Source organism: Canis lupus, chromosome 11, assembly GCF_011100685.1.
Source record: "Canis lupus familiaris isolate Mischka breed German Shepherd chromosome 11, alternate assembly UU_Cfam_GSD_1.0, whole genome shotgun sequence".
NCBI lineage: Eukaryota > Metazoa > Chordata > Mammalia > Carnivora > Canidae > Canis > Canis lupus.
The window spans coordinates 63,757,611-63,774,195 of NC_049232.1; the positions used below are offsets into that span (position 1 = coordinate 63,757,611).

Here is a 16,585-nt window from a genome sequence, read left to right on the forward strand (position 1 = left end):
AAATGGTAAAGATAGGATCAACACCCAAGTTAATCTTTAAAACATAATTTCCCATCTGCCTTTTATATACACCTGGAGTAACCACGTGGAAGCTTATCCAATTTAGATTCTGGGCCACCTATTGCCTGAAGAGGTTCCAAACTCTCCCAAAGTGTCAGGGAAAACTAGAGTTGGAAAAGCCTACACGATCATCTGTGCAGCCCCGACATTTCACACTTGAGAAATCTGAGACCCAGAAAGAGCCAAGCATTGCCCCAATGTCACATGGTGCCATTGGCCGAGCAGGGACCAGGTTTCTAATCTCAGTCCAGGGTCTTTCCGGCTTGTTTTCAGGTTCATTGAAAAGATGAGCTTCTGGTACTCTGCTTGCTGTGCATCACTGTATTAGCAAGGCTTTGAGGCAGCAGCAGGCACATGCCCTACAGTCCTGAAGGTACACTGGTGTCAACCTTCTAGAAAGCACTTTTGCCATCCATAGCAGGGACCTTAAAACTGCTCAAAAGAATTGACTAACTAGTCTGATTGCCTCAAGTCACCCTAAGGTCATTATCTGCAATGCGGGCAAAATTGATTATGTCAGCTTTACCTATGATGGCAACACCCAAACAGAACACTAAAAATTAAAAAAAAAAAAAAAAAAAGGCAGCAAACTTAAATGTTCTCAAATTAGAATAATAAGAGTTCCTGCCATATGGGAGAGCTAGGAGAAATACCAAATATAAAATACACGTAACCCAGTGCTTGGCCTACAGTTAGGGCTGGTTAAATTAGATTCTGCAGGCCTTCAAATTTGTCACTTCTCAGAGAATAATGAACCTGAGGACAAAGTATGTGAACTGAGCCAGCCTAAAGAGAGAAATTTCAGGTCTGAAGGGGGCCAAAAATGAAAATTCAGATTTGGCCAAGTGTACTTTTACCACAACCAGGTAACAAGGAACGCTCAGATCTCAAGTACACCAGGGAGTAAGCGTGCTTCTGGGAACCTCTTACAATATCTTTGTAAAGGTATTTCCAAGTTCTCAGTTCCCCTCAGATGGTGCAGAGTGAAAAACAGGCCAAGTCTGAGGAGCCCAGACCAAGGCCTTACTGCTTTTTATGCCATTTTCAAAGGAACAAGCATTCGAAGTTCCACCTGATTGCCATAAAAAGGAATTTCTTGCCATGCCCCTGTTGCTCTCTGTGTTTTCTTCCAGGATTGCTTTCTCCCACTGTCTTTAGGTCTATTTGAGGTTTGCTGGTAATGGGCCTATCCATGGCTTAACTCTTCATGGTACATTAGAGTAGCACTGGCTTTGAAGGGTTAAAAAGCATCCCTCTTCTCTAAGAACTGTGTTTAATCTCATTGACCCTCTTTCTCTTTTCTGCAAAAACAGGGATAATACTATCTGGAGGTTGTGTACGGATCGAATAGTATATGTATGAACGTGTTTGCACAGAGCCTGGCACCCAGTAGGGACTCTACCAAAGGGAATTCCAGCCACCTTGATCTTTAACAGCTTATGCAAAAGAAAGGAAAGATAGGAAATGTAGGGCTGGGGCACCTGGGTGGCTCAGTGGTTGAGTGCCTGCCTTTGGCTTAGGTTGTGGTCCTGAGGTCCTGGGATTGAGTCTTGCATCAGGCTCCTCCCAGGGAGCCTGCTTCTCCCTCTGCCTGTGTCTCTGCCTCTCTCTTTGTGTCTCTCATGAATAAATAAAATCTTAAAAAAAAAAAAAAAAGAACTGTAGGGCTTGTGCACATGATGGGGAAGCAGAGACTAAGCATGAGTGGCCACAGATCCACCAGGTGCCTTAGGCATCCAGGTAAATGTGGTGGAAGAGTCAGACCAACTGGTTAATATTCACCTAGCTCATGAACCATTTGCACTTCTGTATTATTATTATTATTGAACCATTTGCACTTCTGCCCCTTCTTAGTCTGCCCTGCATGGTTCATCTTTTGCAAATAAGGAGCCTCAAGCTTTAAGAGACTATCAAGGTCACTGTGAGTGCAAAGCAAAGCCAGGACTCATGCTGAATCTCCAGCTGTTCTCTTTCTTCCACACTGAGCTGCTTCTGCATTAAACATGTCCAGGAGGATGGTGCCTCAGGAGTAAGGTACATGTGAGGTTAATAATTAAAAAACAAAAGTCTATTTGAGGTGGCTTTGTATTTTCTCTGGCAGTATCTGCATAGGAAGCAGCCCAGCTAAACCCAGGGAGAAAAAAACCCCAAGCAATTGCATATTATATATTCACATGTAGACATATGTGTTCATCTATCCACAGACATGCACCAGAATATAAAAATGCCTGTCATGGTTGATCTGTCTTCATTTTTCAACTATGTGCTTTGCAACATGTAGTCACCGTGTATTATCCAGCAAGAGCCAGAACTGAAGATGAAATATGACTGTCAGAGTAGGAGCTGAGTTACCTGATTATTCATTTGTGCAATTATTCAGCCTCATTTTACTAAGTGCTTACTCAGCATCCTGAAATGAATAAAAGAAAGTAAAAACCTCCTCATTATTCTGAAGGCCCTCCCAGTTCTTATTTATTTCTGAAATGAAATAAACATTTGTCTCTTTGTATGGTAGGTCTAATAAACCATGACCATAAGCCCTATTTTTTTTATTTTTTGGTCCTAAAAACAGGCCAGGTGACCCTTCAAACAAATTAATAGTCTCCAGTCATCAAACTCATTGGCTCACAAAGCAATGTGGAAAGGGAAAAAGGAGGAGGTCAGAGAAGAAGGCAGAAATGAATCAGGAAAGATCCAGTTCTCAAAGATGTGAAAACTGGAATTTCTTTTTCTGGGGCCAAACGAAAGCCATGACAATAAACCATATATTATTATTTAAAAAGAATAAAGGTCATAGGGGGTAAGGGTGGAGAGATGAAGAGATGGAGTACAGAGGATTTTTAGGGCAGTGAAAATACTCTCCATGATCCCTTAATGCTGGATATGTGTCATTATACATTTTCTAAACTCACAGAATGTACAGCACCGAGGGTGAGCCCTAATGCAAACAATGGACTTTGGGTGCTTATGATATCAGTATAGGTTCATCGACTGGGACAAATGTACCACTCGGGCGGGGGAGGCTGACGATGGGGCGGCTAGCTTGTGTAGAGGCAGGGCACACACGGCACATCTCTGCATCTTCCTCTCAGTTTTGCTGTGAACCTAAAACTGCTCTAAAAAAAAAAATTAAGTCTTAAAAAATGCATCTATATAATTTAGGGCTCTAGACAATAAGGATTTAAGTCCGTTTACAATAAGGGCCAGACATACGGAAACTCTCTAAAAAGTAAACAGTAAAGCCGAACCGAAGACCTGAGGGAAAAGGAAAGTTTGGGAACGTTAAGGGATGACATAATTCACTGTGACCTGGTGAAGCATCGCAGTGGGGGTGCTCCGGGGTTCCCAGCAGTGGGGGATACAGAGATAGCAAAGCCTATAGCTCTTTTAATCTGGGCAGCAAAAAGTGTGAACGTTGCTTAAAGAATATAAAAGTTTGTTTTGGGGGTTGTGGCAGTTCTGTTTTTTGGGGGGGTCTTTCTTTTCCTTTTTCCCCCTGAAGTTGCATTTTCAAAGAAACATCTTGTTTAGGACCTCAGGTAAGGAACCACTGATGAGCAGAAAGACCGGCTTCTCGCCCTTGCAGTGTGAGCTTTTGGGAAAGGGGCCACATTCCCTCTCATCTTTAGATTCCTGGAGCCCAGAGGGGTTGGTGGCTCCGAGGAGAAGCTCAACAGGTGATTGCTAGGCCACACACTCCCCACTGTAGTGTTCCCGTTAATACAAAAGCAAATCTCAGGGGTACCTGGGGGGCTCAGTGGTTGAGCGCCTGCCTTTGGCTCAGGGCCTGATCCTGGGATGGAGTCCCGCATCTGGCTCCCTGCATGGAGCCTGCTTCTCCCTCTGCCTGTGCCTCTGCCTCTCTCTCTGTGTCTCTATGAAGAAATAAATAAAATCTTTAAAAAAATAAAGCTTTTTTTAAAAAAAGCAAACCACAGACAAAGAAGGCTGGTACTAATATTTGCAAAATCTCAGTAGCAGATCTTAAAGAGCAAATTGAGGAAGGGAAGGGATGTGACCCAAGTCTACAGACTTCCATTCATCTAATTTTGAAGGAATAACATATAGAATATACGAGAGGCAGTACCAATATTCAGCCCGAACCTGCCAGAACAGCAGAACTTCTTGCTTTCAGCCAGAGGCCACTGGGAGCGATGGACGGTTGTTAAATATTCTGATTATTCTGCTGCAGAGGGGAAGGGGCACACTACTCCGGGCTTGAACAATGCTTCTCCAATTCATTTCCTACATTAAAAAAAAAAAATTGCACGATAGAACCTTGAATGCCACACTATGAAGCCACTGTACTACTTTATAGTGTGAAATACAGTGTCGCGTGGGATGGATGCTTAGGTTTGTTCAAGAGCCCAATCTCTTTACAGATGGTTCTCCTACCTGGGTAGTCAAAATATCAGAAAATCACTTAATGACCCTGGAACCAAAGTAGGTGGAGTTTGCTGAATTTTCTACATTCTTGGCACAGCCCTTTGGGTTTGACTGCTGAGGTTCCTCTCCAACACTAGAAAACTTCCGGCCACAAGGCGCGGCTGGGGTGAGTGGGTCACAATACCCTCTCCCTTGGAGCCTCACTTCTTCGGCCAACATTTTTGGACAAAGTGCACGGAGATTACCCCGCATCACCAAATAAGCCAGACTGCCTGTCGTGTCGGACTTCCATACAAGTAAGAGAAAACCTGTCGGGCCCCAATCTTCTGGAGTTGGTAACAGCCATCCAGGACATCCGTGCTCCGCAAGAGCTCCTGTTCACTGTCATTTTGTTTCTAAGTTTCCATCTGAGCATTATCCAGGAGAACAGAAGGAGTAGAAGATTTGGCCCAAGAGCTCACCAATAAACTATTTCACAAGAAAGAGGAGAAACCATAAAATCTTTAAAAAGCTTTTACAGACAAAGGGTTTCTGAGCACGACCACAGTCCTGAAACACTCGATGGTCTTGAGATGCAGGGTGCTATTGGAGCGCTTCCAAGACTTTAGATTCTCTGAAGATTGGCCATTATCCTTGCCAGACAGGCTTGTCCATCTTCCCATCAGTGGCAAGACATTTAATAAAAACAGGCTGCATTCATTCATGCTTGTTTTATGGACTGCTCCACGGGGCCTCAACTGGGTAAGCCTGCAAGACCCAGCCGTGCATGGCAAATGGCTAAGCAGATGGTTTCAGTTTAGATAGTGGCTGTCAATGGTTTGGTGTGAACAGCTCTTGCAAACCAGCATGAAGTGAACAGATTGCATGGTGGCTGGGAGAAGCATATGTAATTGGAAACAGTAGCCACTTACAATGGGGGCACATTTTCAATCTTGATCAGAGTGGCTCCAGCTTCGGGAAAAAGGGGTGATTAACCAAACGTGTTTCTGGCTGTGATGAACCCAGTATTCAGAAAGTTTGGGTAGCATCTCAGGAGTGTGTTGGGCATGGCTGGTCTGCCGCACGAATCAAGGCTGTCAGGGTCCCAGAGCTAATCCTGTTCCCTGGAGTCCGGGAGGCACGGAGAGAATCAGGAAAGCAGGCTCAGATAAGCCCCAAGTGGCAAGCTTAAGGTCGCAAGCGCTGAACGGGTGGTGGCGGAGAAGGTGGCCTGGCTCAGGGAAACTGTCTGCACGGGCAGGAAAGACCAGGAGAGGTAGAGATCCACAAGGGTTTTCTGGGGACGGAGAGCAACGGGGGGGCCGTGATTTTTTGGAGACCCCACAGGGAGAGGCCATGTGAAAGGCTGCAGCAGATGGTCTGGGTCTGGCCACAGGCTCCAGGCCAGGGTTAGATCAAAGACTGCGGATGGCGAGGGGAAGTAGTATGGGCAAGGCAGGGGTACTTCCCAGAATGACAGAGAAATAAAAATATTTGCTGAAACAGTTACTGGATGAATGGACCAAGGCGGGGGCTACCTCATGGCCTCCGAGTCGACTTTGCAGAAAATGCAGCCTCAGTATTTACAAACGTTTACTGAGTAACAGGGTGTAGGCCCTGAGATATCTCAGGGACACAAGGAACAACGAGACATGGGTGATCCTCCTCGACCCCTTCCCTGGCGGCTCCTCCTCAGCAATGCCAGCACTCCTTCAGGGCGGCTTCCCCTGCCCTCCCGGACTGTATCAAATTCTCCCTCCATCCAGTGTGCCCAGAAATTGTGCAGTTGTCATTCCTAGCACCTGGAAGTCCTAGTTTCTCAAGGATCAGACCATGCATTTCTGGTACTGGACCCGTAACACGGGGGACCATGTCTGAGGTTGTTTTCTTCAATATTTTGCATCTCTTGGGGAATAAGCCCAAAGAATGTTTGCTTAATTGTCACATGGATGGGCGAAAGGGGCGAAGAAAAAGAATTTCTGTTCTCGAGGTTCTCAGAACCCAGGAGATAAACGGTAATAATGTCTAGGCAGAAGGAAGCACCAGGTCCGGTGTCCAAGCCAGACCATGGGAAGTCAGGGAAGGCTTCCTGGAGGAGGTGATCCCTGAGCTAAAGTTTGAAGCTTAAGATGAAGCTGGCCCAGCAAAGGTGACCGAAAGACCTGGGCAAATTTGATATAGCACCTGATGATGGGCTAAAGGTGCTTCCACGCCTTCTGTCCAATGCTCCCTGATTCTGGGAAATGGAAGATGGAATGGAATGCCCATTGGGTGTCCCCTGGCTCAGCAGTGGAGCATCCGGGAGCAAGAACCGGGGTCCAGGTAAGGTCTGCACAGGAGAGAGAACCAGACCAGACAACCAGACACGGGAGGTATAGCTGAGTTTTTCTTGGGGCGGGGGGGATATCGCCCTTCTCTGGCAGGGTAACTGAAAGCAGTAGCAGAGCTGGGGGCCTGGGTCACTGGCCATGGTGGGGGCCCACAGGAAGCCACCCACGCCTCTCTGAGCTCTCAGCATCACCAGGGCCTGAGCCAGTCTATACTCACCCACAGTGGCCTGGCCCTGCCTCTGCTGAAGGTCTGCTCAGCGGGTGGCACCCTTGGCAAGAGGCGCTGGGATCGTGGGGCTGCCCACCAACAGCCTGGCTTTCTCTGATACTGAGGCACTGTCTCCTTGAGCCAATTTCCTCCAGCAGTAACCTCAGCCCCGCACAAACACCCATGTGAAGGAGCCACTCTGCTCTCAGCCATATCCATAGTCTGGCTCTGCCCATTTGGCAAAGCTTGGCTTGTTGATGTGACAAGGCCACCCAGGCCTTGTGAGCCACCTCTACGCGCTGGACCGAATCAAAGGGAGCTGGATGCCACCTGGCCTAACACCTTCACTGACAGATGAGAAAACCGAGGTCCAGAGAGGAGAGAAGGGGACGGTCTCATGGACAGTCATTAGGAGCGTGGCGAGGACCTGGGCCTTTTGAAACTCTCCCCTCAAGTGCTGAGCCACCCGAGGAAACAGTTGGTGGAAGAAATAAGTCACCATCTGCAACCCCAGTTTCAGAAAAGCAAACAGTTAGGTTGGGTCTTGAGATAGTAATTGTGCCTCTGGACCCTTTACCACACCTGGAGATGCAGCTGTGTGCCTTTGGGCAAATTGCTTCAGTCTCTGAATCTGTGAGAGTGGCGTAAAAATCAGCCTACTTCTCGCGTAGCTCTGCCCTTTAGAGGTTCACAGTTTGTTGGAAGGACAGGTGCCCCAAATCAATCACAATATGAGTAGGATTCCAGAAATGTGCACAAAGTACACAACGAGTCTAAGGGATGAGAGTTTCTAAGAGTCCCAGGGAGGGCTCCCCGGAGGAGGTGACACTCGAGCAGAATGTTTCTGTAGTTCTTCGAGTGCACATGATGGATGGGCACTAAAGGCATAAGCAACAATTTATACCCAAAGGCACGTTGTGGGAACTGGCCACATGTGCGGTGATCGGAGTACCAAGTGCAAAGAAGTGGGCAGGGGCCCGGGCATAGGGCTGAAGCAGGAAGAGCATGGGCTGAAGCGGGAGTCCAGAGTCCAGATAAGGAGGAGGGTGGCCCCATCTGAGATGAAAGCAATCACTCTGGTTTGTCAGGTTCGACACCAAAATAGCCAACCCAACAGAGAGAGAAATCTACTTCTCTGAAATTTTCTGGGAAAAGTCGATTTAATTATTCAACACGCTCCTTATATCTCCTTACCTTGTTGGTTTGAATTGTATTGTTTCCATAGTTTAAGCTTGGTAGTTTTATTTATTCATATATATATATATTTTTTTTAAGCTTGGTAGTTTTAAACAAGCTACAAATGGAGGGAGTTTATAACTACTTTTATGCTTGCACATATTTAAAGAGCACGGAGTTAAGTTTTGTAAAAGCTCATCCGGAGATTGCTACGGAGGATGGAATATTTGGAACTGGACCCGAGTCAAGAAGGCCAGCCAGAAGGATGTTGCAATTGTCCGGGTGAGAAATAGTCCCTGAGACAGACTATAGTACATGGTTTTAAGATGTGGGGCCCTGTGTCACACTCTCTGGGGATGATTTTAGCTTCTAACTCATTTAAAATCACTTCTGTAAACGTCAGTTTCCTCTACTCTGAAATGGAGATAATACAGTGGACCTACCTCACTGGGTGACTATGAAGGTTAGTGACCATCCAGACGAGGTCCTTAGCACAGAATCTGGCTAAAGAATGTGTTCAAGGGATCCCTGGGTGGCTCAGCAGTTTGGCACCTGCCTTGGGCCCAGGGTGTGATCCTGGAGTCCCGGGATCGAGTCCCACATCGGGCTCCCTGCATGGAGCCTGCTTTCTCCCTCTGCCTGTGTCTCTCCCTCTCTCTTTCTCATGAATAAATAAATAAAATATTTAAAAAAAAAGAATGCATTCAATAGCAATTAAAAAGGAAAGTTCACAGCAAATAATGCCAATGAAAGGCCGAGGACAAGACCATCGCCCTGCTTGTTGACATAGAGTTTTGGTGCAGAGGGAGAGAAGGAGAAATGGGGGAGAGAAATCCTCTGGGAGCCCTGCTGCCGCGCAACCAGCCCACGGAGCCCTGTGGTCGTTTCCTTTCTGGGCGTTTCTCTGGTGCAAGGAGGGATCTTAGCACTTAAAACCACAGTGAGGTGAAAAATGGTGCCTTCATATCTGCAACTGCACCTCACTCCAGACCATCATTGGCTGTCTGCTGGTGGGGGGGGGGGTTCAGTGAGAACTCTCAGGGTGAAGGCTCCTTTGCCTTCCGTTGAAATATAAGGTTCTTTTAAAAGAGCTCCCTGCGCATGGCACTGCCTTTGTCAAAGTAAGACATTTCTTTTTCTTTTTCAAGATTTTATTTATTTATTCATGAGAGACACAGAGAGAGAGAGAGAGGCAGAGACACAGGCAGAGGGGAAAGCAGGCTCCTCATGGGCAGCCCGATGCGGGACTCGATCCTGGGACCCCAGGATCGCAACCTGAGCCAAAGGCAGACTCTCAACCACCGAGCCACCCAAGTGCCCCCAAAGTAAGATGTTTCTAAATATTCCCACAAATCTTCGGGGCTCCTAGGCTGGGACTTGTCCATCCAGTATCCATCTTTAGTTCCTCTCTCTCTGCTCTGTAGCAGAAGTAAAGGCTATTAAAACTGTAAATGATAAATGTGGACGTTCCTTTCAGATTCACATTTTAACATTTAGGGGAAAATAGTCAAGGGTTGCCTTGACTCTTTTATTAGACCCTCCACTTTTGTCACAAATTCTATGTCCTATAACTTCAGTGGGGGAAATGTTCCAATTTCTTAGCTTCAGTGATGCGGGAAGGTAAATTGCTTGAACATGAATATTCCTTTGCATCGGAGCAACACTGTGCCCCTGGTCAGCTTAAACCCAGTTTCCGAGGAATTAAAGAAGTCCAGTCTAGCGGAATTAGGAAACCACTCTGATCTAATTCAGAAATTAGAGAGAGAACTGGCGCTCATTCATTCACTCATTCGTTCATCTACTGAACAAATGCTTATTGATCTTTAACTTTTTGTCACACCCCGTGACCTGTGCTGGGGATACAACAATCCGCTCAAATCAGTTTTGGACCTCAGGGAACTGTTCTTCCAGTAGGGAAGGCAGAGATTAGTCAAACTGAATTCATGACAGTGCGATGGCACTTAGCATCCCAAGTGGGGTAAGTGGAACTATGCACAGCTATAAGAGTGTTCATTTATTAGGGAAATTTGATCTCTTCTGGCGGGGGGTGAGGTGGGGGTGGGAGGGGGTGGCGTGAATCACAGTCCCACCACTTTCTAATTACATGACCTTGTCAAGGATTTGAACTTCTGGGGCCTCTCTTTCGCCATCTGTGACCCAGGGCTCTGCCTTTCAGGGTGCTGTGAGGATTCCAGGAGGCCAAGTGTGGATGTGCTAGCACAAGATGGCTCAGTAAGTAATCTCCTCCATTGTCCCTGTGTCTTTGAGGTCATTAATATACCAAGTAAGAAAACAAGTTCTTCATGAGAGACTCCTAACTCTGGGAAACAAACAAGGGGAAGTGGAAGGGGAGGTGGGTGGGGGGACAGGGTGACTGGGTGACAGGCAATGAAGGGGACACTTGATAGGATAAGCACTGGGTGTTATGTTATATGTTATATGTTGGCAAATTGAACTCCAATAAAAAAAAATACAAAAAAAAAAAAAAAAAAAAGAAAGAAAGAAAAGAAAACAAGTTCTTTCCAAAATGGTTTTGAAATTACAGAGGGAGGAATTAGTATATGTTTTCAGGTTGGTCACATCACTATCAAAATACTCTTTCTTTTCCTTCTTTCTCTCCCTCTTAAATCACTCTAGGCCTGAGCTCCAAGGCCAACAGAGGTGGGAGGCAGGGTAGTGGGTGGGCCCCTACAGCTGGAAGCAAACCCTTGACACTAGGGGGAAAGCACTTGCCAGCACTCGGGGTCTGGTTCATCTCTACGCACTGTCCATCGGTGTGCCATAAGCGTTCTCTGTCTGGCTAAGAGCATCTTGGGCAAAAAGTAGGAGTGGGGCACTGTTAATATTTCACCAAAACACCTCTTCCCAGTCACTGGTAACTCGGACACTGCACGAGGGGAGAAGTCGTTCTCTGATCACCAGCCCTGATCTGAAGTGGTGGCTAATGAAGCAGAACCTCCATAAAGTATGGACTCAACCAAACCCGAAAACAGCACGTGCGGGGGAAAGAATGGAAAAGAAATGCACTAAAAGCATAAGAATCAGAAACGTGATTTTGTTTTTCTCCCCCTTTTACTTCCAGATCTTTGCCTGAACATTAATATCACGTATTCCCTTTTAAATGTTGAGATAAAGAATTACTAAAGAAGTGCAAATACGAGTGTGAGCTCACAGAGAAACTAGATTAAGCACATCTCTAAACCATGATAGCAACAGCAGCACAGATGCCCTACTCATTTTAGCAAAGCAAGAATGCCAGCTCTGGGATATTATCTAGGTGGGGGGTCCTTCGAAGCTCCCCCCAACCCCCGTTTCCTCCCTCTTTTCCTGTAAGTCTGCTTTTCTGGAAATGTATCTCTTGTGCTTGTTATCCTCCTTGAAACTCTTCACAACTGGAGTGTGAGTTCTCCAAGGTCAATAATCTTGTCTTGTTCAGTTTTGTTTTGTTTTGTTTTTAACCCTTGTACCTAGGACAAGACATCTACAAAACAATATGATGATGATGATGATGATGACGATAACAGTAGGGAGAGGAAAAAGAGGGAAAAGAAATGAATACTTAACCACTGATGTGCTAGGTCCTTCCATGGATCATCTCATTCTGTGTTCAGAACTAACAAATTAGGTGCACACTGTTCATATTTCTAACTTTGATGACAAAGGCGAGCTCAGAGCTACTGTGTCCTAAAACCTCAGCAGGAATGTGTGAAGCTAAGCTCAAACCCAGAGCCCATGATGCTCTGCTATGCAGTGCGTGCTAGGCTGGGTTACATGTGGTGGACCAATTGACTCACTTTGACGTTAAACACATTTACTTTTAAAAGTTGTGCCATTATTGGATATCTTGAGGATCGCATGGAGATAAAAGGCAAATTACACACTGATAAGGGATAAGAAAGTGAAATGCTTTTGGGGGCTGAGTAGCAATGGGGGAGCAGTGGGATGAAGTTGAAACTGCATGTCTCATCCTTGGTGGGGGGGGGGGGGTCCTATGAGCCCTATTCAGTCTTTTGATGTTTTTCAAAGAGGCTCATCAGAGCCTGATGGTACAAAACAGAGAAATCCTGACAAAGCTTGAATAGACCTATTTTTCTTAAGCACACTTAATAGAGAACTTCAAAAATTCTTAGGAGGAATTGGAAGTTGGCATCAGAACCACACTGACTGATAATGATCACTTGTTCTAAACATTTATATTTAAATTAATAAGATGGTGGCATACATCAATTCTGAGTCCCACTTGTAATCAGTAATCTTCAATTGATCCTTCTGTTGTCTTCATAAAATATGGGGTACAAATATGGATACAAATGAGCCTCATTGCAAATCAACAATTCCTTTTATTTTTTTTAATTTTAAGGTTTAATTTATTTATTCATGAGAGACACAGAGAGAGATGCAGAGACACAGGCAGAGGGAGAAGCAGGCTCTCTGTGAGGAACCTGATGTGGGACTCGATCCCAGGACCCGGGATCACACCCTGAGCCAAAGGCAGATGCTCAACCACTGAGCCACTCAGGTGCCCCTCAACAATTCCCTTTACACATGAGTAACCTCAGCAGGCTACTTCTGCCTCTATGTCTCATGTTAACTGAGAAACAAGGGTTTCTGACTCAGGCTCTTTCTTAGTCACTCAAAAGAAACTCAGAGAATGGGGACTTCTAGAGTTATTTTTGTGCCTTCTCACCAAGGTCAATTCTGAGTCTTGGGTTCAAGTGCTACATTGTTCTTTGTGCCACTATAATTGAATTATTGTGGAGGAGGAGAAGTAGCTGAATATCTTACAAGGTTTTATCAAATACAGTATCTTCCAATCAAGTTAGTGAACACGTGCCAGGTAGTTTTGGAAAGTAAATACGGTTTTAAAATACATGTTGTTTCCTTAGAAAAGAATAAAGCAGTAAATAGCAAAAGCTAGTTAACTGAAATTGTTGTAGGAAAGTCAGGTTAGAGGTCGTATTTACTTATCTGTTTAGTTCAGGAGAATTTCTGAGAGCAATATAGATGTAGCTTAAATTTCTGCTCCCTCTATGTTTTTGCATCCTTCAGCATTCATGGAAATTCTACTATGTGCCCGGCACTGCTCTCAAGACTGGTCCTGCATTAATATGCTTACAACATAATGAGGAAGCAACTTACAACCAGATTACGTATTATAGAAAGCACCCAGGGGCGCCTGGGTGGCTCAGTTGATTAATCATTTGCCTTCAGGTCAGGTCATGGTTCCAGGATCATGGGATCCCAGGCCTGGGATTGAGCCCTGCATTGGGCTATCTGCTATCTGCTCTATAGCGAGTCTGCTTCTCGCTTTCTCTCTCTTTCCCTCTGTGATCTCTCTGGCTCTCACTCTCTCTCAAATAAATAAATAAAATCTTTGGGGAAAAAAAAAAAGAAAGCACCTGGTCAACCCCTAATCATCCTTCAAAATATCTCAGCTGCCATTATCTCCATAGAATTTTCCTTCTTTGGAAGAATGAGTAATTATTTCTAATTGCATTTGTTAGTGTACATGCTGGGCTATCTTGAAATTTTTGGTTATATATCCATCTCTCTACTAAAGCAAGTACTTCCATCATGTAAGGACTATCTCTTTTCAAAATCTCTGTTTACGTCAAAGGGACTACAGATAGAAAGATGAAAAGAATAGACTTCTCCTAAATGTATGCATTTCTTAAATGTTGTAAATAGATTTTTCTTAAAACACATGGTAGGTGTGTGTCATGTGCAAAAAAAGCAGCAAGAAGTTGCATTAAGTGTAGTGCATGGTAGGGATAAAGGAAAGACACATAAAACATGGCAGAGAGGCTGATAAATATTGGAAGTAAAATACAAAAATATATAGAATATAAAAGTAAAGGGACTTATCTTCATGTTGTTGACACTGAAAGACAGAGTAAAATTATAAACACTTTGGCAGTTTTAGATTAACCAAAAGGGAGATAGGGAAATTGGCAAGAAGCAGGATACATTTAAGTTCAGCAGAATGTATGCTTAAAAGTAACTTTATGACTTTCTTTTTTTTTTTTTAATTTTTATTTATTCATGAGAGACATAGAGAGAAAGGCAGAGACACAGGCAGAGGGAGAAGCAGGTTCTATGTGGGAGCCCGACATGGGACTCGATCCTGGGTCTCCAGGGTCATGTCCTGGGCCGAAGGCAGAGCTAAACCTCTGAGCCACCCCGGGCTGCCCACTTTATGACTTTCTTATTATTATCACCAAGATTCCTCAAGGGGAATTTTATTCTTGTATTTGTTCAGTATGGCACCTGACTCCTAGTAGCTCTTTCATATATCATATTGAATCAGATTTTAAGGCAAGATATAGTGGACAGAGATGATTAAAATAAGACAGTAAGAAATTCAGTGAATAAACCTGAAAAAAATTACTTTGAAAAGCAAGCACAGACTTTTAGTAAAGATTGTTAATTATACACATGCATTTCCCTCTACTTCGGTCTCAAAACTCCATTGGAACAATAGTTTGGGACTAAAAAATAAAGAAGAAAACCCAGAAGGATAAAGAATACAAAAGAAAACAAAAACAGTTTTTTTGAGGATGGAAAGCAGATGGAAACTGAATTAACAGACCCTGTAAAGCTGAATTATAAGCCAGCAATGGAGAAAGCTGCAAAATCCCCAGACTTGGTACCATAAAGTATCTCTATAAAGGGGGTTTGAAATAAGAAGACTAGTTGAAAGTATATCTAAAAATTAGTGAGACCCCTTGCCTTTCTTTCACCATGTAGCTAAATAACTGCTACTATCACCTCCTGGCAAGAATATTGGAGGCTTTTTTTCTTTTAAGAGGGTCAAACAGCACATCTCAAGATTGGAGAACATTGAACAGAGTCGAAAAGTGGGTGTCATACTGAAAATAAGTTATTGAATAAAAGTACATATTACATGTTATTCAGACTCTCCCCTCACACAGCTTCCAGGATCCAGTGATTTATACTTACACCTGCCAGACAGGATGCAGGAGGGGACTTTTTGGGGGGAATATGATCACTATGAAAGACAAGAACCTATAAACACTAACAATGGGGTGTGAAACGACCTGAGCAGATAACCCTATATTGAAGCCCACAGCACATCTCTCCAAGTACACAGAGCTTCTTAGTGTCCTACACTTAAATGTGGAACATTTGAAGAAAGCACTTAACATGAAACACAGAGACCAAAATAAATAAGCAAAAAAGAGATATGGCCTAAAAGACATGAAAATTTTAGAAAACTCTCATTAATATTCTCTAAGAGATGAAAGAAGAATTTGTATCAGTGGAACAAGAACAATATGTAAGAAATGAGAACATAAAACACACAGGGAACAAATTTTAAATGAGAGCATAAACAAAAATATTAAATGAAAGTGTTTCAAGGTAACCCAAGGAAATCATCCAGAAAAAAATATAAAGAAAAGAGATGGAAAATAGAAGAAAATAAATCATTCTAGAAGGGGTAACGTCTGAAAAAAAAGGACTCAGAAAAAAAAAGAAGATACAAAACAGAAGATTAGATATCATTACAGAAATAACTGAAGAAAAACATTGCAGAATTGAAGGGTGAAATTGTCAAGTTGAGTGGGTCCAGCACGATGGATGAAAATAAACCCACGGCAGAAAAATATCATCACAAAATTTTAGGTCATTGAGAACAAAGAGAATAAATTCTTCAGGAAGAGAAAGAAAATGTTTTCACACAAAAAGTGAAGAATCAGAAAGATAACAGACTTTTCCACACATATCCAAAACCTAGAAGAAAACTGAGGAATGTATTCAGAACTGATTTTTGATTCAGAATGTTATAGCTGGCCAAACTATCCATTAAGTGAGATAATAAAATAAAGATATTTCCAAACTTGGGGCACCTGGGTGGCTCAGCGGTTGAACGTCTGCCTTTGGCTCAGGTCATGATCCCAGAGTCCTGGGATCAAGTCCCGCATCAGGCTCCCCATAGGGAGCCTGCTTCTCTCTCTGCCTATGTCTCTGCCTCTCTGTGTTATTCTCTCATAAATAAATAAATAAATAAATAAATAAATAAATAAATAAATATCTAAAAAAATCTATTTCCAAACTTGAAAGTCCTCAAAAAGCGACTGATGATATACCCTCACCGACGGAGCCATTTAAGAATGGACAGCAGCAAGAGACAAACAAGAAAGAAGCAGAATCAGTAAACAGCTGCTCCAACAGAAGAGACAGGCAAGGAAAAATGCCCGAGAGCCCAAGGCGTCAATCATGTAGGAGGGCGATGTGTCTACATAAGAGAAGTTCAGAGGACTCTGAAGGATTTCTTCAATATGAAATCAGTATTACCTACTATATTTGAATGTCCTAAGAGATATGTCATAACCTGGAAAGGATTTGGGAATACATTAGTGATGTGTATGTGAGAAACTAAGCAAAAAGAAAAATCTGTAGGAAACTAAAAGATTGTGCAGGAAAA

At 43.8% G+C, this 16,585-nt stretch overlaps 1 long non-coding RNA gene across 5 annotated transcripts in view; it reads right to left on the reverse strand.

The window, feature by feature from the left end:
* Positions 1 to 16,585, reverse strand: part of LOC102152238 — a 131,903-nt gene that overhangs the window by 16,471 nt on the left and 98,847 nt on the right. Inside the window, exons 4-5 of one of the 5 annotated variants that reach the window (XR_005367113.1) lie at positions 4,165 to 4,305; positions 3,893 to 3,935 (exon numbers count right to left, since the gene is read on the reverse strand). The exons of 3 other annotated variants lie outside the window; for them this stretch is intronic. This is a non-coding gene — a long non-coding RNA (uncharacterized LOC102152238). Of the gene's footprint in view, positions 1 to 3,892; positions 3,936 to 4,022; positions 4,306 to 16,585 lie in introns of those variants that run through there. One more of the 5 variants, XR_005367112.1, reaches the window with a different exon arrangement.